This window comes from Danio rerio, chromosome 2 (assembly GCF_049306965.1).
Source record: "Danio rerio strain Tuebingen ecotype United States chromosome 2, GRCz12tu, whole genome shotgun sequence".
Taxonomy (NCBI): domain Eukaryota; kingdom Metazoa; phylum Chordata; class Actinopteri; order Cypriniformes; family Danionidae; genus Danio; species Danio rerio.
This window is the reverse complement of record NC_133177.1, coordinates 52262568-52282156: the sequence shown is the minus strand read 5'-3', so window position 1 is coordinate 52282156 and position 19589 is coordinate 52262568. Positions and strand designations below refer to the sequence as shown.

The 19589-nt window shown below is 35.2% G+C and overlaps 1 protein-coding gene across 2 annotated transcripts in view; it reads left to right on the top strand.

Moving 5' to 3' along the window:
• Positions 1–5551: 5551 nt before the first annotated feature.
• jcadb (junctional cadherin 5 associated b) overlaps positions 5552–19589 on the top strand; it is a 29599-nt gene continuing 15561 nt past the window's right edge. The window contains exon 1 of one of the 2 annotated variants that reach the window (XM_068214748.2): positions 5552–5964. The gene's annotated coding sequence lies outside the window, so the exon portion shown is untranslated. The remainder of the gene's footprint in view (positions 5965–19589) is intronic. The other variant, XM_005168430.6, reaches the window with a different exon arrangement.

Below are 19589 nucleotides of genomic sequence, written 5' to 3'. Positions count from 1 at the left end.
TAAGCCCCAAAGCTCAGTAGGGTTGTCTTTGAACGGCTTATATGCAAGCCCACACTGAATCTGTACCCGCAGCACTCAAATAAACCTCAACAGAATGCAAAATGCCTGTTCTTTACAAACTTACATATCTACACTATCCTCCTCGGCCCTTGCTTGCTTGTTTATGTGAATTTTGGGGGCCTTGTTTGAATGTGGTGTGCGTGTGCTCTCAGTAATCTGAGCTGTATATTATGAATCATGTCATGCCTAAATGACACAGATCAGTGCGGAAAATAGAGCATGGATAAACAACGGAGAGGCTGTTTTATTTTTTTTTTTTTTTGCATTGCTTTTCCCTTGCTCTCCTTCTTTTGTCCAGTACGCCCCTCCTTGCCTCCTCTCCTTATTATAATACTGACATAGTTTTTCATACATGAGCCCTGCAGAAGCACCACAGAGCAACCGCACTCATGTGAACAGAAGAAAAAGTGCTCTTATTCAGAAATTGGTTGTAAAATCGACTAATAATTACAAAGAAGCGTCAGATTGTTTATGTTGTATTTACTAATCATACAGTAAAAGTTTTTAATTTCAGATATATTTAGAAATTTCTTTCAAAATATAGAACAAAATGGCTGAAAATATAGTTGCTAAAATATATTTTTAAACATACTTTAATATATTTTTTACAAATACATTTTTAAAATATTTTTAAAAATATATTTTAATGTATTTATATAATATAAAAATGCTAAAATATATTTTAAATTATTTTAAATTTTATTAGGTACAACTGCTTGTTATCGCTAATTTCTAATCAGCCAATCACATGGCAGCACCTCAATGCATTTAATGCATTTAGGCATGTAGACATGGTCAAGACGATCTGCAGTTCAAATTGAGCACCTGAATGGGCAAGAAAGGTGATGTAAGTGACTTTGAACATGGCATGGTTGTTGATGCCAGACAGGCTGGTCTGAGTATTTCAGAAACTGCTGATCTATTGGGATTTCCACGCACAACCATCTCTAGGGTTTACAGAGAATGGTCAGAAAAAGAGAAAATGACCAGTGAGCGGCAGTTCCAGCCTGAACTCACGAGAAAACGTAAGTATTTTATGTTTTGGCAGTTTAGTGGCTAATTCGTACGAATTCTTAGAAGTTCAGTCGTAAGAAATTGTACGATTTTAAAAAGGAGGCGTGGCACCTAACCCCACCCCTAAACTCAACCGTCATTGGGGGATGAGCAAATCGTACTAAAATGTTAGAATTAGATCGAACAAATTCGTACGAATTAGCCACTAAATGAAAAAGTTACGAACTGCCGTGAGATTGTGTTGGCAGTTCTGTGGGTGCAAATGCCTTGCTGATGCCAAAGGTCAGAGGAGAATGGCCAGACTGGCTCCAGCTGATAGAAAGGCAACAGTTACTCGAATAACCACTCGTTACAACCGAGGTACGCAGAAGAGCATCTCTCAACACACAACACGTCCAACCTTGAGGTGGATGGGCTACAGCAGCAGTAGTTGGACAATAGAAGATTGGAAATACGTTGCCTGGTCTGATGAGTCGCGATTTCTTCTTCGACATTCGGATGGTAGGGTCAGAATTTGGCATCAACAACATGAAAGCTTGGATCCATCCTGCCTTGGATCAACGGTTCAGGCTGATGGTGGTGGTGTAATGATGTCGGGGATATTTTCTTGGCACACTTTGGGTCTATTAGTACCAATTGAGAATCGTGTCAATGCCAGAACCTACCTGAATATTGTTGTCTATACCACAGCGTACCCATCTTCCGATGGCTAGTTCCAGCAGGAAAACACGGCATAAAGCGTGAATCCTCTCAGACTAGTTTCTTGAACACGACAATGAGTTCACTGTACTCAAACAGCTTCCACAGTCACCAGAGCTCAATCCAGTAGAGCACCTTTGTGATGTCGTGGAACGGGAGATTCGCATCAGGGATTTGCAGCTGACAAGTCTGCAGCAACTGTATGATGCTATCATGTCAATATGGAACAAAAAAAAAACAGAGGAATATTTCCAGTACCTTGTTGAATCTATTCCACAAAGGATTAAAGCAGTTCTGAAGACAAAAGTGGGTCCAACCCGGTACTAGTAAGGTGTACCTAATAAAGTGGCCAGTGAGTATTTTGTACAAATACACTTTTGAAGATTTTTGAAAATGTATTTTGATAGAATTAACCATATATATTTTTGAATTAAACATATTTTTAAATTCCATACTTAAAATTAATTTATCATCAAAACAGTTGGATACAGAGAATATATATTAAATATATATGGTATTATTATTATTATTATTAATTACATTAAATACATTTCAAATAATTAATATTTGATCTCCACACACATTGTCCTGTAAGGTTAGAGATGTCTTTTCTTCACCCTAAAATATATTTATAAATATGTTTTCCATTTGAATAATATATTTTATTGAACAATAACCTCTATTTAAAATACACTTTGGCCAGAAAAAATATGTAATGTTTTACCATAGAAGGAGTAAAACATTCTCCAGTAATCCCTAATCACAACTTTGAAAAATCAGTTTTTTTACAGTTAAATGTGTGGTGCAGTTTATTTTGTCATTGATTGTATTATGTAAATAATTCTTTTGTATTTTTATAACACCGGCTTCTGTATTCACCTATCAGTTGCAGTGTTTAAAGTAGCTGTGCAGATGATGTTGTTTTGATGACTCCAGCTCTTATAGGGTCTGCTGGGAGGTTTGCATGTGAACAGCGTCTCTCTCTCTCTCCACCTCCAGCATCTCTATGGCGTGTCATTGTGGATCGCGCTCACACCGTGCTGATCTGATCAAGAGCACCGGGAATACTGGGTCAGTGTTTCGTGGTGATGAGGTGTGTGTTTGTGCCCGCACGCCTTGTATTCCTTACATTCTGGGGACCAAATGTCTCTAAGTATACCAATACCAGTAGATTTTCACCTTGTGGGGACATTTATTTGGTCCCCACGAGGAAAAGGGCTCATAAATCACACAGAATGAAGTATTTAAAATTTAAAAGATGCAGATTGTTTCCTGTAAGGGTTGAGTTTAGGGGTATGGTGGATCAAATGAACAGTCTGTACAGTATAAAAATAATTGTCTATGAGAAGTCCCCTTAAAGATAGCTGTACAAGTGTGTGTGTATTGTGACTCGTATTTATTAATATTGTCCTGTACAAGATATTTAGTCATCATGTTATTTATTTGCATATTGTTTGTACTATGAAACATAATGGGCTCTTTGTGATTATTTGGATGCTGTGCCGTTTTAATCAGCATTAGTCATACCGAATAAAATAATCCAATGTCTGTGTGTGTGTGTGTGTGTGTGTGTGTGTGTGTCTGAATGTGTCTAGTGTTAAATGCACAAGAGAGACAGAGATCATAATTTACAAGCACAAAGTTTTCGACTTTATTTCTGTATGGAATATTATGTCATGTCATCTGCTTTCAGGAAAGCAGTGCATTTACATGCATTAAAAGATGTTTAATGAGAATCTCCAATCCTTAAATGAGGTTGTTTTTATAATAGAAAAGGCATCAACCAAATGGATGAAATGATTAATAAAGGACTTTTGATTAACTTTTTAAACAACTCAGAAAACTAATATAATGAACTAAAGAAGCTGTAATGTAATGTCAAGAAATGTACTTACCCCCAAAAAAGTATATAATCAGGGGCTTTTAAAAAGACCAATAAGTTCAACACAGCTTTGATGTCCTGTGTAGAATGTGTCAGAATGTGTATATACATATACAGTTGAAATCAGAGTTATTAGCCCCCCTTTGATTTTTTTTTCTTTTTTAAACATTTTTCAAATGATGTTTAACAGAGCAAGGACATTTTCACAGTATGTCTGATAAATTTTTTTCTTCTGGAGAAAGTCTTATTTGTTTTATTTCGGCCAGAATAAAAGCTGTTTTTAATTTTTTAAAAGCCATTTTACAGTCAAAATTATTAGCCCCTTTATATATTTGTTTTCGATAGTCTACAGAACAAACCATCCTTACACAATAACTTGCCTAATTACCCTGCCTAGTTAACCTAATTAACCTAGTTAAGCCTTTAAATGTCACTTTAAACTGTATAGTAGTGTCTTGAAAAATATCTAGTCAAATATTATTTACTGTCAACATGGCAAATCAGTTTACTGTTTACATGATTGACAATTTATTGTCAATCATGGGAAAGAAATCAGTTATTAAAAATGAGTTACTAAAACTATTATGTTATTATGTTCAGAAATGAGTTGAAAAAAATCTTCTCTCCATTAAACAGAAATTGACATTTAAAAAAAATAAATGGGAGCTAATAATTTAGGGGGTCTAATAATAATAATAATAATTATATATATATATATATATATATATATATATATATATATATATATATATATATATATATATATATATATATATATATATATATATATATATATATATATATATGTGTGTGTGTATATATATATTGTGTGTGTGTGTGTGTGTGTGTGTGTGTGTGTGTGTGTGTGTGTGTGTGTGTGCTTGTGTACAAATTGAAATTCAATTCCCAGTGACTTGAATAAAAAACATTAACTAATAGTTATGGTTCAATCGTTGACTGATTACCTAAAAAATGGAGGCGTTTTATGTATTACAAGGCTTCAAATAAGGGATTATTTAACTAAACATTAACTAATCTGCATATTTTTACACTGTAAAATACAACAAAAACAAAACTACTTTCAACCTCATTTTCTACTTTAACATGTTTTAATATGTTACAAGTCAATTTAATTAATGTTAATTTGACCACTTTTTGGCTTAGACTTGAATAATTTGACTTGATAATTTGACACGCACACACACCCTTTGTATTATTTTTAAAAAATATTTCCCAAATGATGTTTAACAGATTCAGGAAATTTTCACAGTATGTCTTATAATATTTTTTGCTTCTGGAGAAAGTCTTATTTGTTTTATTTTGGCTAGAATAAAAGCAGTTTTTAATTTTTTAAACAACATTTAAGGTCAAAATTATTAGTCCCTCTAAGCTATATTTTTTGATATTCTACACAACAAACTATCATTATACAATAAATTGCCTAATTAACCTAACCTGCCTAGCTAACCTAATTAACCTAGTTAAGTCTTTAAATATCACTTTAAGCTTCATAGAAGTATCTTGAAAAATGTCTAGTCAAATATTGGCAAAGATTAAATAAATTATTAGAAATGAGTTATTAAAACTGATTGTGTTGAAGAAATCAGCTTAACGGGGGCTAATAATTCAGGGGGCTAATAATTCTGACTTCATCCATTCATATAAAAATGCATTTTGTTTAATAAAGACTTATTTTCTTTCCATTATTCTAAAGTTGTATATTCTAAAAGTTACCTTGGGTTTCTTCATGTAAATGAATTGTTTTCTATATTTTTTCAAGTGCCTTCAAGTACACTAAATATCTTCAATCAGTGTTTTCCTCTTTTGAGTTCTCAGTTTGCTGATGGTTTACTGTAATGCAACATTCCTTAAAGCACCAGTAGATGTTTTTCTGACGAGCTCGAAGACCAAAAAAGTTCTTCGTGGAACTTAAAGGTTCTGGTGAAAGCCAGGAATCTTCCTCTCGGAGAGCGTGTGCATGTGCACACCTAGCATGAAGTGAACCCGCTCACTGACATCAGAACCCGCTCGCCGCCACCATGGAAGGCTCCGCATTAGTGCAGGCGCACAGAGCTCCAGCAAATGTCAAACCGAGCAGCAATTTCACGCGCGTCTGACGTCAACAAGGGCGAAGGAAAATAAACTTCGCGCACACTTCGGGAGAAACCATTTTCGCCAACGCCGTTTTTTTCTCCTTCCGCGTAGAGAGGAGGAGAGCCCGCTGATATAGGCATGCTCAGCTGAAGCGTCCTGCAGCCTCTGACGCTGGGCGCAGGCGAACTGCGACGGCCGCGCCAAACGAGCTCCAGGTAAGACATATGCACTAGAAATGACATCCGAGCGCGTCGCGCCTTTTAACCGCCGAAAACGGAGGTCCGCAGCCGGCCCGTGCATGCAGGCATTTTTTCCATTAAGGAGCAGTTTCCCGCGAGCGCGCGCGCGTGTGCGTGCGTGTGTTTTCCACCTAATGCAAAAGATAAACACACACTCAGGCAAAAGACGCATCTGCAAACGGTGCGGAGAGCCAAAAAACGCAGCCCGCACCTTGTGTTTGCGCTTGCCGGTGCGAGTCTAGGCCGTTTGCGTGTTTATGTTGATATGGGAGGATATGTAAAAATTGAAACGGGATTATGACAGCGTATTTTCCCCACTCAGTTTGTGCAGTGTGTTTTCTGTACCTGCGGCGCTGCGCTGCGCTACGTTTCCCTCCCCGTTTTGACTTTTAAAATGATTGTTGAGCGGCCTGTGTTTGATGTATACTGTGGCACACACTGCAGTATGGCTTTGCCAGCATAGCACGTTTGTGCTGCTGCTGATGCTGCTGCTGGTGCTGATGCTGTAGGTCATATTACGCGCTTGTGCGCCGCGTTGATGCTCATCAGGAGCTGCGTGTGTTTGTGGCGCAGTGGAGATGCTCAGCGAAATGAAATAAGTGAGAGGTGGAAATTGCATTTGAGTTGGGCTTCTTGCTCTAATATTAACAACCTCTCCCATAGGGATGGGAATGGCTGGTGCGTTTGGGTGTTACTCTGCTTTGCCCATTCCACCCCACCTCTCTCTCTCTCTCTCTCTCTCTCTCTCTCTCTCTCTCTCTAAAGCTCTCTCTCTCTCTGTCTCTCGCCGCTAAGTTCTTAATTAATTCTGATACACACGTGATAATAATTGAATCGTCTCTGTTCGGGCCCTATTAAATGCTGTATTCTGTAAAAGTGACGGAGGAGGGATTTTATCACCTGCTCTTGTGCTGACGGAAGCTACCTGTGTGCCCTACACTGGAGCACTGAGCTCGGCCTGCTCCTTAGAGACAGCGAGTGTGTGTGTGTGTGTGTGTGGACAGAAGAATTTGATTGCTCTTATACAGCTTTGGGATCTTCACATGTTCAGGTTTTTTATATAATCCATGAGCGCACTGTAAACACATGCAGCTTGTTGTCTGTGATGGAGATTCAACTCAAGCTTTAAATAGACCCGCTGGACTTCTTAATTAATGAATACTATCATGGAAATGGGTAGAAATAGACGTTGAGGTGGAAGTGTCACATGCAGCTGTTTATTTATTAAACAAAAACTGTTGGGTAGATAGTCATAACCCAATGCTGGATCAAATATTAACTTTTTAACCCCACAGTTGGAAACGACAACCCAACACTACACTCAAAATGTTTTTATTTCTTTGTTTGTTTAAACTACTTATTTAAAAATGAGCTGAGACAACACAATTCTTGAAATTTTTTATGTTTGATCCAGAAAATTTGTTAAAAGTTTAAAGTTAACTTAATTAATTTGTGTTGGGACAACATGCATGAATTGTGTGGAACCCTGCGCTTTTTACAGTGTGTATTTAGGTACATCTTACGTTGTAAAAAATTCTGGATTCAACACAACTGATTTAAGTTGCGACAACATGAAGGAATTAGGTTAACTTATTAGTTTTTATAAATGTAAGTGGATTGAACACTAAACAACTAAGTTGTTCCCCAAAAAACCTCAAGAATTGTGTTGTTTCAGCTTATTTTTAATAAGTAGTTTGGACAATTGCCATTTTGGGGTGTAGTGGCAAATGTAGTTGGAAGGCATTAAAATAGGAGCATTGTACGAAATTTGAAAATGAATTGGAAATGAATGTGAATATATTATTAGGATATAATTGACCCATCGCAAGCTTTTGTTGCAAATCCGAGGACAGAGCTCTTGAGAAGTCAGATTAGAGATTAGATCTGACATCCAGGGCTCTTAAAGGAACATTATTATTCATTATTAGCATCGTACTGTCATCGTCAAACTCTCGTGACTTTCTATCAACAAGAGCAGATGCTGGGCGGCTTGAAAACAGTCACCGTTTTCACTTGCACTATATAATGAAAGTGAATGACTATAGAGCTGCTTAAATCATACCTCTGCATGTGTTGTGTGAATGATGATTAAACAGCATGAAGACGAGTAAACGACATGCAGTTTTGCTGGGGACTGTCTGTTTAATTTCAGTGCACTCTCCGTTTAATTTAATCCCCATCTAAGTGGAATGCCTAAAATATTAAAAATGTTTCATTGTGATTTTCCTGCGTGTGTGTGTGTGTGTATAATGAAGTTTGTGCGTATCTGACACATTTAGATTGCATAATAAGCCATGTTTTTAATATTTATGATGATACATGTTTAGCGAAAGTGACATAAGTCATGGGTGGCACGGTGGCTAAGTGGTTAGCGTTGTCGCCTGACAGCAAGAAGGTTGCTAGTTCAAATCCCAGCTGGGACTTTGGCATTTCTGTGTGGAGTTTGCATGTTCTCCCCGTGTTCGCATGGGTTTCTCCGGGTGCTCCAGTTTCCCCAAAGTCCACAGACGTGTGCTATAGGTGAATTGAATAAGCCTAATTGGCCGTAGTGTATGTAAGTATGTGGGTGTTTTCAAATACTGGGTTGCAGCTGGAAAGGCATCCGCTGCATAAAACATATAGTATGCTGGAATAGTTGGCGGTTCATTCCACTGTGGCGACCTCTTTTTAATTAAGGAAAAATGAATGAATGAATGAACATAAGTCATGGGTTGGCACTGTCGTCTCACAGGAAGAAGGTCGCTGGTTCGAGCCCTGGCTGGGACAGTTGGCATTTCCGTGTGGAGTTTGTATGCTCTCCCCATGTTCGGGTGGGTTTGCCCCGAGTACTCCGGTGTACCCCACAATCCATGCGGTATAGGTGAATTACATAAACTATAGTGTGTATGTGTGTGAATGAGTGTGTATGGGTGTTTCCCAATACTGGGTTGCAACTGGAAGGGCATCCACTGCCCTTATATATATATATATATATATATATATATATATATATATATATGTTGGAATAGTTGGTGGTTCATTCCACTGTGGTGATCTCTGATTAATAAGGAATTCAGCTGAAGGAAAAAGAATGAATGAACATAAGTCATCATAATTCTGCTGAATATGCAGATGGAGTGACTTTATAAAGTCATTTAACTTTCCAACTTTGTTATGTGTATGATCAATATGAAATTAGACAAATTAATTCATTCATAAAACTAAAACCTTTCTTTTTTTATGAACAAATGAAGGCAGTAAAAGAGTTGATGAATTACCATGACACAGAATGACGAGATTAGATAAATGATGTCAGATCAGTGTTTTGTGAAGTCTCCCTCTGGGATACAGTCAGCGGTTGTAATTATGAACCTCCATTCCAGTGGTGATGCTATGACACTCTCATATTCAATCAACATGAGGCAGCAACACCCCTTTTTCTACCCAGCAACACCGATGTGCTATCATTGACAGCAGCTGTCATGGTCAAATCACACTTTGACTATCGCAGCCTCTCTTCTCTGATCCTCAGCAGCGAGTAAGGGAACACTACCTTTTTTTTTTTTGCGGTCTGATACGATCAAGCAGTGGCGATGGCACCTGCATTGGTATTCACTCTGTTGAGAATGCAGCACTGGAGGGAGGTGGCCAGTTTAACTGTGTCACATGCAGCACCACAGAGAGAGGAGAAGGAGAGAGGGAGCGAGAGCTGTGTCTCAAACGGCATTGTTTGCTTTTTCACTCTTTATTTATTTTTACTCTGGATTGTGCTTTAGGTTACAGCTGATTCAGACACCGAGAGACCTGATTGGCTGCTCACAGTGATGATGTCACCTCCTGAGCACACCAATCAGAGTTAAGGCTGGCAGGGGAAATGCAAGCTCACTGTAATTTCAACCCCATGTTTGACAAATTTACATGGGTTATTAAAGCATCAGTGGTTTTAATGCTTCTGCAATGCGATATCCAAAGCGTGAGGAGCTTTTCCGAGCTGACAAGACCAGAAAAAGAAGAAGTGTGTAGCCTGTTTTATTAATCTGTGCAGTTTTGTTTTATAATTATGACATTTACACTGGATGCTGGTGATGTTGCACGCACATGTTCTCCACAGAGGTCATCCAGAGGTCAGGTGTGTGTGTTGACAGGGAAAAAAGTGCAGAGACAGATCTAGTTAGAGAAGGATCCAGCCAAAGCCTGAAGCGTAGCTGGCGGTATCGCATGGCTCACCATCAATTCAACCTGACCCAATGGCATTCGTCAAATTGGCCTGAGCATTGCTTAAGAAAACAAGAGAGTGCTTAACACACACATGCATAGAGAGTCAAGGTCATTGTCTCACTTTTTCTTTAGGCAGAGGTCAAGGTCAAGTTAAGGTCAGTGTGGGGATCAGAGGTTAATGCTGGGGTGCGTTCAGCACTGAGGTGTGGCTTGATTGTCATAAGTCTGCATGGAAACAGACTGATTGGCTCTCTCACTATTAGGACTGGATTTAACCAATAAGCAAAGTAAGCAGCCGCTTATGCCTAGTTCAGACTGCGTGATTTTAGCCCTGATTTTGGCTCGCCGACAGCTTTTGAGAAATCGCCGACAAACGCCTGAAATCACAGGCAAATCGCTGCTCGTGCATGTGAGTGACAATCACACAGTATGAACTATCAAATAACTAGTTAAATTAGGGTTAAAATTCCCTTTAAACCCAGGTGAGCAAATATGTACATTTTCTACCCCATTAAAGGCTTCTTTCTCATTATGTAGTTATTAACAAAAGATATACTACGTGTTTTTGGGTGTGAGATGTAGTTTGGACAAACTTGTCGGCGATTCTTCCTATAGTACAGTCATGCAATGTGAAAGTCCCTGTCTCTGATCCATCTTGCAGTGTAAACAAAGCAGCAACGAAACGCTAGCCCAGATAGTCATGCAGTGTGAAAACATCTGTGACACGACTACTTTGAAAATCATGCAGTCTGAACTCGGCATTAGGGCTCCTGGACATCTAGGGGCCCCCAATACATATCTATAATGTAATGTGTATTATAAAGCGCATTTATTGTGTATGGCCATACACCCAAAGCGCTTCACAATCATGAGGGTGGGGGTCTCTCTACACCACCACCAGTGTGCAGCATCCACTTGGATGATGCGACGGCTGCCACAGGACAACAGCACCAGTGCGCTCACCACACACCAGCTATTGATGGAGTGGAGAGACAGTGATAGAGCCAATTCGATGAATGGGGATGGCTGGGAGGCCATGATCGTAAGGGCTGATAGAGGGACTTTGGCTAAGACACCATGGTTACACCCCTGCTCTTTCACGAGAAGTGCCATGGGAATTTTAATGACCACAGAAAGTCAGGACCTCGGTCTAATCTGAAAGACAGATCTTAAAGAATAAATTATACCTATAAACTATATATAACATTTATTTTCTATCATATTTATTTAATATACAATCAAATGTTATATTATTATAGTAATGTAATGTTATGTAATAATAATATTATGGAAAATAACCACCACCCTCAATCATGGAGCAATCCAGCAGTAAAATCTATATAAAATATATGTATTATTATTTTTAGTTCAATTCATTACTAAATGTTTAAAATTAATTCATTTTAAGACATCTAAATATTTAAAATGTAAAGCTTACATTAATATAAAAGTAGATAAGAAGATTGAGTGATATAAAAAAAACTGCAAAATAAATAAAAAACTCAATAAAAGTAGAAAAGGTGCATTTCAGGATTTGGGGCCCCATGGCTGGAGTTCCTTGGGCCTCCCCAAATCACTAAATCCGTCCCTGCTTACTATGCAGATTGAGTGTATATTGAACTGTCTTTCAGACATAAATTCATCAATCAGTGATTTGCTGATTTGTGAGTAATGCAAGTGTGTGTGTGTGATTGGTAATCTTTAATGTCCACTAAATATGCATGTTAATGATTTCTCAAGGATGTAAATAAAACAATGATTATTGGAATACAATTTAAGACTCTCTGCTTTACAATAGCAGTTTAAGGGACATTCTACCAGAAACGTCCATTTTCACAAATAAAAAATGTGACAGGGCCTGGATTAGGCTTATCGTCCTCAAAAAAATCTACAAAAACAAGCATAAAATCTTGCAAGTCAATGATAGAACGCATCCTTAATCACTGTCAGCTTCTTCTCCATCAAATGATGGCACTTCCGAGTAATAGCCTTAAACGTGTATTGCACACATTGTATGTAAAACGGAATGCAAATGTGACAGCACTATCAGAAACATGGGGACAATTGTGAATTTATTTGCATTAAATATTTGTAGTATTTATTTGTAGAATTTAAAAAATAATTTCATGTTTTTAATCAATTGATGTTAATGATAACAACAGTATTTTTTTCTAAATAATTTTTTTAGCATAACAAAACTATTAAAGCTGTAGGTTGAATTAGGCTGAGGACAAGTACAATGACAGGGCTTTTACATTTGTAAAGTGTTTTTAATAAAGAGCAAAAATCTGAGAACCTAATGAATGACATTCCTATACAGGCGTGTGTTTCCGAAAACCATCACTGAAAAAGTGTTGCATGCAGAACTGTTGCAAACAATTTATTTGTGTTGAATTTAAACAAACAAATTAAATTGAACAAACTTCAACTTAATTTGTTTGTTTAAATTCAACACAAATAAATTGTTTACAACCACTTAACGTAAAAAAATTGAGTAAATCCAAGGAATCATGTTTTTAATAATTTTTTTCAGTGGCTTGTTGATTTGGTGTTTCCCCAAATCTGTCGATCCAACGAACATTCATTAACTGCGTCTCAAACTTGCATGCTTGCAGCTACACCTCTAGAGCTGTAGTTAGAAACAAAGTTCCGGCTGTGTTCTATTCCCAGTTATCCCCCCTATGCCATATTCGTTTAGAACATTCTAGCATTTACACTTGGAATTATAAAAAAGCATTACAGTCATCTCTCTTAGGTGTAATTTACTGTCAAAGTAAATTTTAGCGATCTTCATGTTTACAATTGTGTGCACTTTCGAAACATGATGTCATTTTGAACACAGCCATGGCTCATGACGAAAGCTATAGGTGTGACGAAAAACCAACATAGCATACGTTAATCGTTAAAATTTATAGTAGGTTATTTATTAAGTATCTGTATCAGTAAGTGTGTTTACTAACAATGAACGACTTGATTTTCATTAACTAACATCAGCAAAGATGAATAAATACTGTAATAAATGGTTTGCTCGCTGTTTGTTCATGTTGGTAAACAATTGTCTAACATTAACTAATGAACCCTTTAGTTTAGGTCACAGTTAACAAACCATTAACTTACTCTACTAGCTTAACCAGTTAAACTCCGCGGACCCGGGTCCGTGACGTCATCGACTTTCGCTTTATGATTTAAAGGGCTAGCATTGCACCAGACCCCCTTAAGTGGTTTCGTTTGAAAGTGTAGAATATATATTTTATGCACATATGCATCACTTTGGTTTTTATTCTACTGTACAAAAGTTATTTACACTCAAATACACAGTGTTTTGGATACCCAAGCTAGGTATTTTACATTGGTTAATTTTCATATTTTTCATATGACACATGTACAAGTTATAGCTCAAATGAAAGCTCTTGCTGGTGCTCATACAGTTCTAGCATTCTTTTTACTGAATTATACTCGCATAGCAAACAGTTGCCGAATGAATCGCGGTGTTTTCATGGCGCAGAAGTGAAAACAATACATTTATGATCACACAGCAGCCCCAGATAGCACAGACAGCTGTCATCTCTTACCTTATGCTGTGCGCTTCAGGGCCATTTCTCCTCTGTTTTTGAGCTGATGTGCATAAGTAATCCTTTTATATGTCTGATGTGGTCCAAACACAGTGAATTATGTTTGATCAAACAATAGAATAGTGAAATATGAGAACAATGATCGGTCCCTGTGGCTTGTACAGCACCTCTCATCAGTTGGAATACATTAACTTTAGCATAGATTATGGTAGAGACATTTTTATTTTCCTATGATTACAGACATGTGCAGGAACCACCAATTAATTACAGCACCCTAGACCACACAGAGCCTAAAAGGTACACCTTCAAATTTGAGTTTATAAAAAAAAAAAACGCCTCTTTTTTAGGTGTTTATTATAACACAGACAACATATAGAGTTATTTTAAACACTTTCAATATTGTTTTATGATAATTCAAAGGGTTTTCTCAAAAATGATAGCAAATTTTTGCATTTACGCCTCTGCATGTGGATTTGGGAAGCTTTTAAATTTGGGTAGGCAAAATCCCAAAATAACAGCAGAGTTTAATTGGTTAATAAGCTATTAATAATAAGTTAATAAGCTAATTAGCTGTTCATTATTAGTAGGTAGGGTAGATGTTGGGATTATATTATAGTATATTGTGCAGCCCTACTGTGAATATATGTAGATACATTTTGCTGTTTATGATTTATGGATCAGCTCTAGCTGTTTCAGTGAACCAGTTCAAAACTTTTACTCAAATCGTTGCCTTATCAGGTTCTATCTGTGTTCTGGATGATTTTGAGATAATGAGCTTTAAAGTTTTTGCATTCTATACCAAACAGTATGTGTGTAACATTAGTTTTTTTATATATATAAAACTAATACATTTTTTATTTTTAAATAAAAAGTATTAAAATGTAAACAACTTACAAAATAAAACATCCCGTAATCTAAATAAGTTTTCATGTAATAAGATTATGTCAATAACTTAATTTTGACAAAAATGTCAAATAGAAGCTTATAATTCTAAGGTGATGAAATATTAATTTGCATTGTCAAATAAAACCACAGACGTGTCTGTGCTATTGTTTTCATATTAAACAAATGATTTATTGAAAATATATGTAGGTTAATATTATTTAGGATTTAGGATTTGGCTGTAGGGCAACACGATGGCTTAGTGGTTAGCACTGTCACCTCACAGAAAGAAGGTCACTGGTTTGAGTCCCAGCAGGGCAGTTGGCATTTCTGTGTGGGGTTTGCATGTTCTTCACGTGTTATCGTGGGTTTCCTCCGGGTGCTCCGGTTTCCCCTACAGTCCAAAGACATCCGAAGCTACGTGAATTGTTTAAGCTAAATTGTCCATAGTGCATGTGTGTGTGTGTGTGAGAATGAGTGAGTATGGGTGTTTCCCAGTACTGGGTTGCAGCTGTACTGGTCCCCTGCATAAAAACATATGCTGAAATAGTTGGCGATTCATTCCTCTGATAAATAAGGGACTAAGCTGAATGAAAATAAATGAATGATTTGGCTGTAACTAAATGTTTTGAATCAGTTCAAAACTGGATTCAGCTATTTATTTGCATTGTTGATTCATTTTCATTGTCACATGGATTGAGAGGTGTTGCCAGACCGTTTGTTTATGATTTAAGAATCAACTTTGTATATCCAATCACTTCAAAACTATGATACAAATAATTTTTTTTTATTTTTCACCTTTAATCGGAAAGGACAGTGGAGGTTACAGACAGGAAAGCATTGGGAGTGGAGAGAGGGGCAGGGTCAGCAAAGGACCCCGAGCCGGGAATCGAACTTGGGTCGCCGTGAGCACATGGTGCTATATGTCAGTGCACTTAATCAATAGGCTATGGGGCTGACTATACAAATGAATTTACATGGTCACTTAAAATGTTATCAAACAATCAACAATACTAATATTTATTAATCCTCATTAGCATTTGCTAATTAAAATAAAGTCCTTGACTGTTAGTTCTTGCTAATCACAGCTTAAATGTTAACATTCACGTTGAACTATAAGTATTGAATACTGTACACTGCTTATTATTAGCTTATGTTAATTAAAACTTACTTAAAACCTTATTTTAATAGCCGATTGTTCAATGCAGACATAGTAGTCTATACACAAATTAATTTACAAAACTATGTTATAAGTGCTTCACGGTGGCTCAGTGGTTAGGAAGGTCGCCTCACTGCAAGAAGGTCACCGTTTCGAGCCCCGGCTTGGTCAGCTGGCTTTCTGTGTGGAGTTTGCATATTCTCCCTGTGTTGTCATGGGTTTCTTCTGGGTTTCCCCCCACAGTCCAAACACAAGCGCTGTAGGTGATTTGAATAAGCTAAATTGGCCATAGTGAATGAGTGTGAGAGTCTATGGGTGTTTCCCAGTTCTGGGTTGCATATGGAAGGGCATCCACTGCGTAAAACATACGCTAGATAAGTTGGTGGTTCATTCTGCTATAGTGATTCCTGATAAATAAAGGGACTATGCCGAAAAAAAATGAATGAATGAAAACTATATTAATATTCAATAAGTTTTCATTAGTTCATGTATTTGCATGCAACAATAAAAAAACAATGAACAATACATTCATTTATTCATCTTCATTAGCATAAGTAATTTTAAATAAAGTCCTTGATTGTTAGTTCTTGTGCATTATTAAAATGTTAACAATTCCAAGTTTGGGTTTTATTTTTTTTTATGCAATAGCAAATGTTGAACTATAAGTATTGACTGCTGTACTGTTCATTATTAGCTCATGTTAATTAATAAACTAACTAACATTTATTTGACACCTTAATGTAATAGAAATTTGTTCTAGATGACTGTATATGTCATTGAAACTATGTTATATTCAATGTTTCCATTAGTTCATGTATTTGCATGCAAAATTAACAAACAACGAACAATACATTTATTTATTCACCATAGCTAGCATCCTTTTAACCAAAATAAAGTCCTTATTCTTTACTGAAATGTTAACATTAGTATTTATAATATTAACATAAGTTATTATTAGTTCATTATTAGTTCATGTTAATTAATATATGAACTAACATTCACTTAAAACCTTATTGTTATTGGCATTTGTTCTTTATGACTGTGCATAACTGTAGACTATAGACAAATGGATTTACAATGTCATTAAAACAGTTATATTTAATAAGTTTCTATTAGTTCATGTATTTGCAAACATTAACAAATAGATAACAATACATTTATTTATTCATCTTCATTAGCATAAGTAATTCTAAATAAAGTCCTTGATTGTTAGTTCTTGTGCATTATTAAAATGTTAACAATTTCAAGTTTGGGTTTTATTAATGCAATAGTAAATGTTGAACTATAAGTATTGATGTACTGTTCATTAGTTATAAACTAACTAACATTTATTTGACACCTTAATATAATAGAAATTAGTTCTAGATGACTGTCTATAAATGCAGTCTAGACACAAATGAATTTACAATGTCATTAAAACTATGTTTTATCCAATAAGTTTCCATTAGTTCATGTATTTGCATGCAAAATGAACAAACAACAAACAATTCTTTATGTATTCACCATAGCTAGCTTCCTTTGAACCTAAATAAAGTCTTTATTCTTTACTGAAATGTTAACAGTACCAAGTTATTAGTTCATTATTAGTTCATGTTAATTAATATATGAACTAACATTCACTTAAAACCTTATTGTTATTGGCATTTGTTCTATATGACTGTGCATAACTGTAGACTATACACAAATGGATTTACAATGTCATTAAAACAGTTATATTTAATAAGTTTCTATTAGTTCATGTATTTGCAAACATTAACAAATAGATAACAATACATTTATTTATTCATCTTCATTAGCATAAGTAATTCTAAATAAAGTCCTTGATTGTTAGTTCTTGTGCATTATTAAAATGTTAACAATTTCAAGTTTGGGTTTTATTAATGCAATAGTAAATGTTGAACTATAAGTAATGACTGCTGTACTGTTCATTATTAGCTCATGTTAATTAATAAACTAACTAACATTTATTTGACACCTTAATGTAATAGAAATTTGTTCTAGATGACTGTGTATAAATGCAGACTACACACAAATGAATTTACAATGTCATTAAAACTATGTTATATCCAATAAGTTTCCATTAGTTCATGTATTTGCATGCAAAATGAACAAACAACAAACAATACATTTATTTATTCACCATAGCTAGCATCCTTTTAACCAAAATAAAGTCCTTATTCTTTACTGAAATGTTAACAGTTATTAGTTCATTATTAGTTCATGTTAATGAATATATGAACTAACATTTACTTAAAACCTTATTGTTATTGGCATGACTGTGCATAACTGTAGACTATACACAAATGGATTTACAATGTCATTAAAACTGTTATATTTAATAAGTTTCCATTAGTTCATATATTTGCTAACATTAACAAATAACAAAAAATACATTTATTTATTTACCTTTGTTAGCATTAGTTAATTAAAATAAAGTCTTGTGCAGTTTTTAAATGTTAATAATTAACTAAAACTCACTTAATGTAATAGACAACTGTCGTGTAGACTGTGTATAAATGCAGACTACACACAAACAAATTTACAATGTCATTGAAACTATGTTATATTCAGTGTTTCCATTAGTTCATGTATTTGCATGCAAAAAAAACCCCAAAAAAATTAACAATACATTTGCGTATTCATCTTTGTTAGCATTAATTCATTAAAACAAAGTCCTTTGTTGTTAGTTCTTGTGCATTATTAAAATGTTATAAATTAACATGCACTTAAAACTTTAATGCAATTGGTAAATGTTCTATATGACTGTATAAATTCACAAACAAATGAATTCACAATGTTATTTAAACTGTTATATTCAATAAGTTTCCATTAGGTTATGTTTTTGCATGCAAAATTAACAAACACTATATTTATTTATTCTTCTTTATTAGCATTAATTAATCTAAATGAAGTCCTTATTATTAGTTCTTGTGCATTATTGAAATGTTAACACTTCCAAGTTTGGATTTTATTAATGTACTGGTTAATGTTAAACTATTAGTAATGAATGCTGTACTGTACTGTTCATTATGCACAAATTTGCTAACATTAACAAATATCAAACAATACATTTATTTATTTACCTTCGTTAGCATTAGGTAATTAAAATAAAGTCTTGTGCATTATTTAAATGTTTTTAAATAACTAAAACTCACTACTAGTAAATGGTAAACTATTAGTAATGTACGCTGTACTGTACTGTTCATTATTAGTTCACATAATTAATAAATGAACCAACATTCTCTTAAAACTTTAATGTAGGCTTTTGTTCTATACGGCTGTGTATAAATGCAGACTACACACAAATGAATTTACAATGTCATTAAAACTATGTTATATTCAATAAGTTTCCATAACTTCATGTATTTGCATGCCAAATTAACAAACAATAAGCAATACATTTATTTATTTATTCACCTTTGTTAGCATTAATTAATTTAAATAAAGTCATTTTTTGTAAGTAAGTACTTGTGCATTATTTAAATGTTGTAAATTAATTAACATTCACGTAAAACCCTCATCAAATGTTCTAAATACAGTTGAAGTCAGAATTATTAGCGCCGCTGTTTACTTTTTTCCCAAATTTCTGTTTAATGGAGGGAAGATTGTTTCAGCACATTTCTAAGCATGATAGTTTTAGAAACCTATTTCTAATAAGCAAAATACTGTCAGAATAAGAAATGTCAGAATAAGAAAAAAGCTTAAAGGGGCTAATAATTTTGTCCCAAAATTGTTTTTTAAAAAATTCATAACTGCTTTTATTCTAGTCGAAATAAGACAAATAAGACTTC